Source organism: Martes martes, assembly GCF_963455335.1.
Source record: "Martes martes genome assembly, chromosome: 16".
In the NCBI taxonomy this organism is placed as follows: Eukaryota; Metazoa; Chordata; class Mammalia; order Carnivora; family Mustelidae; genus Martes; species Martes martes.
Window position 1 is genome coordinate 8093962 of NC_137904.1, and position 6806 is coordinate 8100767.

Below are 6806 nucleotides of genomic sequence, written 5' to 3' on the forward strand. Positions count from 1 at the left end.
TGTCCCAAATCTTCTCACACTTTCCTAAGCATTTTGAGCTTCTCCCCAGCCATCAGGGGCTCTAGTCATTTGTCCTGCGGACTATTGCTCTGTAGTTTTAAGCACGTATGTTAAAGTTTAAGAGGAATCTGGTCTCCTTTGGGGTGACAATTTCAGTTTGTTTCCTTAAAATTTTTCACCTTTCCTCCTTTTGAACTATTTGAATACCAAACAATTCTCGGAGGACTGGAGAATTAAAATGTTCTCATTTTTAATAAACTCATATTTATACTTACTTAGGCCCAGGACTATATCATATCCCTTTGCCTAGTTGAGTCAGTTAAACCTTTTAAGCCACATAACTTCCTACTGTTAGCTCCTCTCTTTGTTCCCTCCATGGAAGGAGCTTCCTTCCATTCTCTTCTACTCCTTCCAGAGGAAAAAAACATAGTATAAGGTGTTACAAACCTCTGTTTTCTTTAATAGAAATTATTTTTCTCAATCCTAGATGCACATTAAATTCAAGTGAAAAGCTTTCCCTGCAGTCTGGGGCTCACTCTAAGGCAATTTCATGTGGCCAGAGTATCCGTATTTTTTTAGGACATTCAGGTGATTTTATAGTCAGTACATAGGCAACAGGTGACTACTGTTTCCCAGGGTATGAGCTCATTCACATCTGTCCCAAGTTGAACAACCTTAGAGCTATAAATAAAATATAATCGGGAGCCCTTCTGAAGTGACAGAATAAGGACCCCTAAAGACCCACTCCTTTGTAAAAGCAATGACGACACAGGTTGAGTGGTCAATTTCAACTTTTTGGAACTCTAGAAGTCAACCAAAGGCTTACAACATGAAGATCATTTATTAAAGAAAAATGTCTAGATCTTGGTAAAAATAATGGGCTTTGTGTCATTTTAATTTGCCCTATTTATATATCCCTCTCACTAATTCTCAAGTAGTTATGAAAACCCACAATATATAAGTCACGGGAAAGTAAACTGGGTTTGGAGCTCCCCTAAATGCCCCATTCCCAGGGTTTTGTTTGTTTGTTTGTTTGTTTTTTAACTATTTGACCTTCCTTGTAGTCTGAGGAAATTTTCATTCACAGGACTTATATCTACTTGACTTGACTAAGTGTTTGCTCATGGAGAAACTCTATACCCAGGGTAATTGTTGAACAAAAAATCAGTAGTGATTGTTAGTAGTAAAGTTGCATGAGAAGGCAAACAAAATGCTTGCAATACATTTAAAAGAAAAATTTTAGAAATTGAATGACCATAGAGGGTTTTGAACAGTTATGCTATAGTCCTGGGAATCCACAAGGTGATGTGCATATGCAGGAAAGAACTAAAAACTCTTTATCTCATGTCTGGCTGACCTTGAGTCTCTGTACAAGCTGAAAATGAAAGTTTAAGCAGAGTTGTAAACTTCCAGTGCATTAAAGGTATTTGCAAACACATATAATACAAAGTGTGCAAGATTCATTGGTGCAGGTGCCGTCCAGTCATCTACTTCCCATTAAGCTAACAGAGCAGAGACTTCAGAGACGTCATTTGAAAAAGTTAGGCTTCACAAATGAGACCAGGAAAGTCATTAAACAGTCAAAGGATAGAAACAATAACTTAAATACAGGGAAATCTAGTGCCCAGTGTTGACGTATTATATTATTTAAAATGTCCTTTTCAGCGACAACCAAAAATATGACCTAAACAGGATGTTAGCTTTTCACGTGGCAAAATTTTTTGTATATTGTTTAAATAAAGAATATTTACAAAGTAAATTGTAATCCTCTGGATGAGGAAAAGAAAATTAATTAAAAATATGTGCTAAAATAAACAACTAGAAAAGTTTTTAGAAGATTTTGTTAGAGAGAGAGAGAGAAAGCGAGAGAGCTGCAGACAGAGGGAGAAGCAGGCTCCCCACTGAGCAAGGAATCCAAGGCAGGACTCAATCCTAGGACCCTAGGATCATGACCTGAGCCAAAGGCAGACACTTAACAGTCCGAGCTACCCAGGCCCCCCAAAAACTAGAAAATTAAAACAGTGTACCATGATATATCTATTATGGAGGAAGAGATGAACAAAATACATAAGACACATAGAAGGCAAAGAGAACAGAAAATGTGAACCCTTCATCAGGAAGTACATTAAGCACAAATGAATTAAATGCACTAATCAAAAGATAAAAATTGATACAATGGGTAAAAAGTGTACAACTGTATACTGCCTAAAAGTGATACATTTTATATTCAAGGGCACAAATAGGCTAAAAGTAAAACTCTTGGGAAAAAATACCATGCAAATAGTAACCAAAGGGGTAGGTAAACTAATACCATAAAAAACAGATCATAAAATAAAAATAATTTATAAAAGATGGCTGTTTAATGATCATAAAATTTTCAATACACCAGGGAGACATAACATTGATAAACATACATATACCTAAAAATGGAGATCAAAAATACATAGAGCAAAAACACAACTTAAAAGTGAAAGGGATACTTTTGTAATAATGTTTAGACTTCAATATCACAATTTCAATAATAGATAAAAAAAAAACTAGGTGGAAAACCACTAGGAAACAGGAAACTTGAACAACATTCTAAATCAATCGGATGTAACCACCAGATACAGAACTCTATATCACTCTGAAACATTGTCCAGCATAGGCCATACGTTCAGGAAAAACAAACAAACAAAAGCCCCCAAACCTCTCTAATTTTAGAAGTATTAAAATCATAAAAAGTATGTCCCCTGGATGAAGGTAGAAATTAATAACAAAATGAAATTTGGGGAATTTGCAGCAATTTAAAATTACAAAACACCTTCTTTATCTAGTCAACTATAGATTAAAGACAAAAATCGTAGAGGACATCAGAAAAAAAAAATTGAGGTGAGTTAAAACAAAACTTACAGAATGAAGTTAAAACCATGCTTAGAGGAATTTATAGCCACCAACACCTGTATTAAAAGAAAGAAAGATCAAAAATAACATTCTACTTTAAGAAACTAAAAGAAAAGAAAAATCAAAAGAAAGAAGAACAAAGGAAATAATAAAGATTAGAGTAAAAATTAATGACAAAGGGAACAGAGTAAGAACAGGGAAAATAAAAAGCATTGAAAGGTGGATTTCTGCAATGATTAATAAAGTCAACAAATATTTACCTACGCTGACCAAGAAAATAGAGAAGAAAAGATCATATTACAAGAACTAGAAATGAAAGTGGGGATATGATTACCAGCCTTTCAGAAATAAAAAGAAACAACTCTACGCTAACATATTTGATACTCCAGATTAAATGATGAGTCTGAAAAAGACACACACTACTTGACTGAATATTTGTGTCCTCCCAAAATTCATATGCTGCAACTTCAACCCCCAGTGTAATCGTATTAAGAGGGAGCGACTTTAGGTCAAGAAGACAGAACTCTCACAAATGGGATTAGTATCTTTACAAAAGATAAAAAGAGAGCTCGCTTTCTCCCTCTCTCCTGCTCTCTGCCACGTGAGAATACAACGAGAAGACAAGCCGGAAAGCCGATCCACACCAGACACTGGATCTGCTTAATCTTGGACTTCCCAGCCTCCAAAAATATGAGAAATAAATGTTTCTTGTTTAAGCCCTGCAGTCTATGGCAATTTTTTATAGCATACTGAGCAGACTAAGATACTTATGTAACTCAAACCAAACAAAACAAATTAAAAAAAAGAAAGACAGAAAATCTGAACGGACCTTCAACAAATAACACAATTCAATTATTCACCAAAAAAAATTAGCATAAAGGAAAGCTCAGGCCCAGATAATTTGGCTAGTAAATTCCACCCAATTGTTGAAAGAAGGATCCACACAAATTCTTCACAAACTTCTCAATAAATTTGAACAGGATGAAAAACTTCCCAATTTATTCTATGGGGGCAGAATTACCCTGATTTAAAACAAACAAACAAACAAACAAAAAAAGTCAGTCAAAGTCATCACAAGAAAATTTAGAGACTAATATTTCTTATAAATATAGATGCAAAAGTATTCAACAAAATAGTAGCAAACTGAATCCAACAGTGTATGTCAAAGTTTATACACCAAAAACAGTGAGTTTTATACAAGAACTCCATGTTGGTCAACATGAAAACTAATGCAACACATCAGATTCTTCTTACTAAACTCCAAAAAAGAATTTGACAAAATCCAACATGCTTCCATGATAAAATCATTCAACAAAGTAGTATTAGAAGGAAACTTCCTCAACTTGATAAAGGTATTTATGAAATACTCCTAGGTAATTCATTCTAAATGGAGAAAGACTGAATGCTTTTCCCCTAAGATCAGAAAAAAAGAATTTCCATTCTTGTCACTTCTGTTCAAAATTCTTCCTGAGTTTCTAGTCAGGGCAATTAGGAATGAAAAGAAATAAAAGGCATCCAGAATGGAAAGAAGGAGTTATGCTATCTCTATTGGGAACTTATAATCTTGAATATAGAAAACCTTAAAAATTACAAAGCCCTGTTAGATATAATAAATCTGCTTAGGAATGTTTCAAGACAGAAGACCTATTAACAAATTAGTTATGTTTCTGTATGTTATCAATGATCAACCTGAAAATTAAATTAAGACAAAAATCCATTTATAAGAGCATTGAAAAGATTAAAATGCTTAGCAATAAATATAACAAGAAAGGTCAAGAGTGGTACATAGAAAACCATAAAACATTGCTGAAGTAAATTAAAGAAGACCTAAATAAATGGAAGACACAACATTGTTAAAATGGTGATACACCCCACAATAATTTGAAGATTTAATGCAGTCTCTGTAAAAACCCCAACTTCAATTTTTGCAGAAGTTGACAAGCTGATCCTAAAGTTCATATGAAATGCAAGGGACCCCAAAGAGCCAGTCTTATAAATAAAGAACAAAGTTGGAGGAAAACTACTTCCTTATCATAAAAATTACTACAAAACTGTAGCAATCAAAGTGGTTTGGTACTGGCATAAGCATAGACACGTAGGTCAAAGGAATATAAAAAAGGATTCAGAAATAAGATATTTACGGTCATTTATTTTCAATAATTTTCAATAAGGTTACCAGGACACTTTGATAGGAAAACTTTTTTTCCACAAAGGATGCTGGGACAATCAGCTATACAAACAAACAAAAATGAAGGTGGACCTCTACCTTACACTGCACACAAAATAACTCAGATTAAATATCTAAATGCAAGAGATATTTTTTTTTTTAAATCTTAGGAAACAGAACTCAGAAGGCAATTTTCCTAATATTGTGTTAGGCAATAATTTCTTGTTTATGAAAACATAGGCACAGTGAAAAAGAAAAAAAAAACTTCATCATTATTGAAAACTTTCCTGTTTTAAAAGACACAATCAGGGCACCTGCATGGCTCAGCAGGTTAAGGGTCTGCCTTCTACTCAGGTCACGATCCCGGGTTCCTGGGATCCAGTCTCATATTGGGCTCCCTGCTCAGTGGGGATCCTGCTTCTCCCTCTGCCTGCCGCTCCCTCCCCCTGCTTGTACTCTCTTTCTCTCTCTGGCAAATAAATAAATAAGATCCTTTAAAAAAAGACAATATCAAGAATGTCAAAACACACTAACAAATTTGGAGAATTATTTACGATCATATATCTGGTAAGGTACTTGTATCTGGAATTTATCAGGGTAGCTTACAACACAACAATATAAAGACAAATAATCAAACTGAAAAATGAGCAATGTAATGATTTGTTTCTCCAAATAAGATATATAAATGGCCAACAATCACATGAAAGGATGTTCAACATCATATTAATAGTGAAATAAAACCCCAAAGGGATACCATGTCCTACCCAGTAGGATGACTATCACAGTAAAAAACACATACATAGGGGCACCTGGGTGGCTCAGTGGGTTAAGCCTCTGCCTTCGGCTCAGGTCATGATCTCAGGGTCCTGGGATCGAGTCCCGCATCGGGCTTTCTGCTCAGCGGAGAGCCTGCTTCCTCCTCTTTCTCTCTCTGCCTGCCTCTCTGCCTACTTGTGATCTCTCTCTGTCAAATAATTAAATAAAATCTTTAAAAAAAATACATACATAAAAACCACCGGTGAAGATGTGGAGAAATTAAAATCTAGGTACAGAGCAGGTGGTTCCTGACACAGAGCTTCTAAAACCCTGGGAATTTCCTGAGTAATAGGAGTGAGTGGAGCATCTTTTGTTATTCCTAAGGTGCTTTCAATCATATGTAAGTTTATGCTGAAGAAGTGACCCTTGATGGTTGGACCTCTGTAGACCTTCACAATGGGAGCTGGTGGCCAGAGGAACCTCTCATGTGATTAGAGGGCTGGAACCTTCAGCCACACCATCCAGTCTCTGGAGGTAGGAGGCACGTGGAGATCAAATTAATCATCAATGGCCAACAATTTGATCAATCATGCCTATGTAACGGGACCTCCATAAAAACTCTAAACAATGAAGTCACAATGTTTCGGGTTTGTGGGTACCCCCAGCTGCCAAGGATTGTGGGGTGGCACACCCCAATTCCACAGGGACAGAAGCACTTGAAACCCTTCTGGACCTCATCCTATGTGGCTCGTCATTGGGCTATTTCTTTGTATCATTTACAGTCAGTCAGTAAGTGTGAATAAAGTGTTTCCCTGAGTTCTGCGAGACATTCTTGCAAATTATCAAACCCAAGGAGGGGGTCATGGGGTCATGGGAACCCCTGACTTACAGCTGGTGAGTCAGCAGGTGGTCCAGATGTACAACTGGCATTTAAAATGGGGGCAATCTGGTGGGATTGAGCCCTTGTGGGATCTGATACTAACTCTGGGTAGTTAGTGTC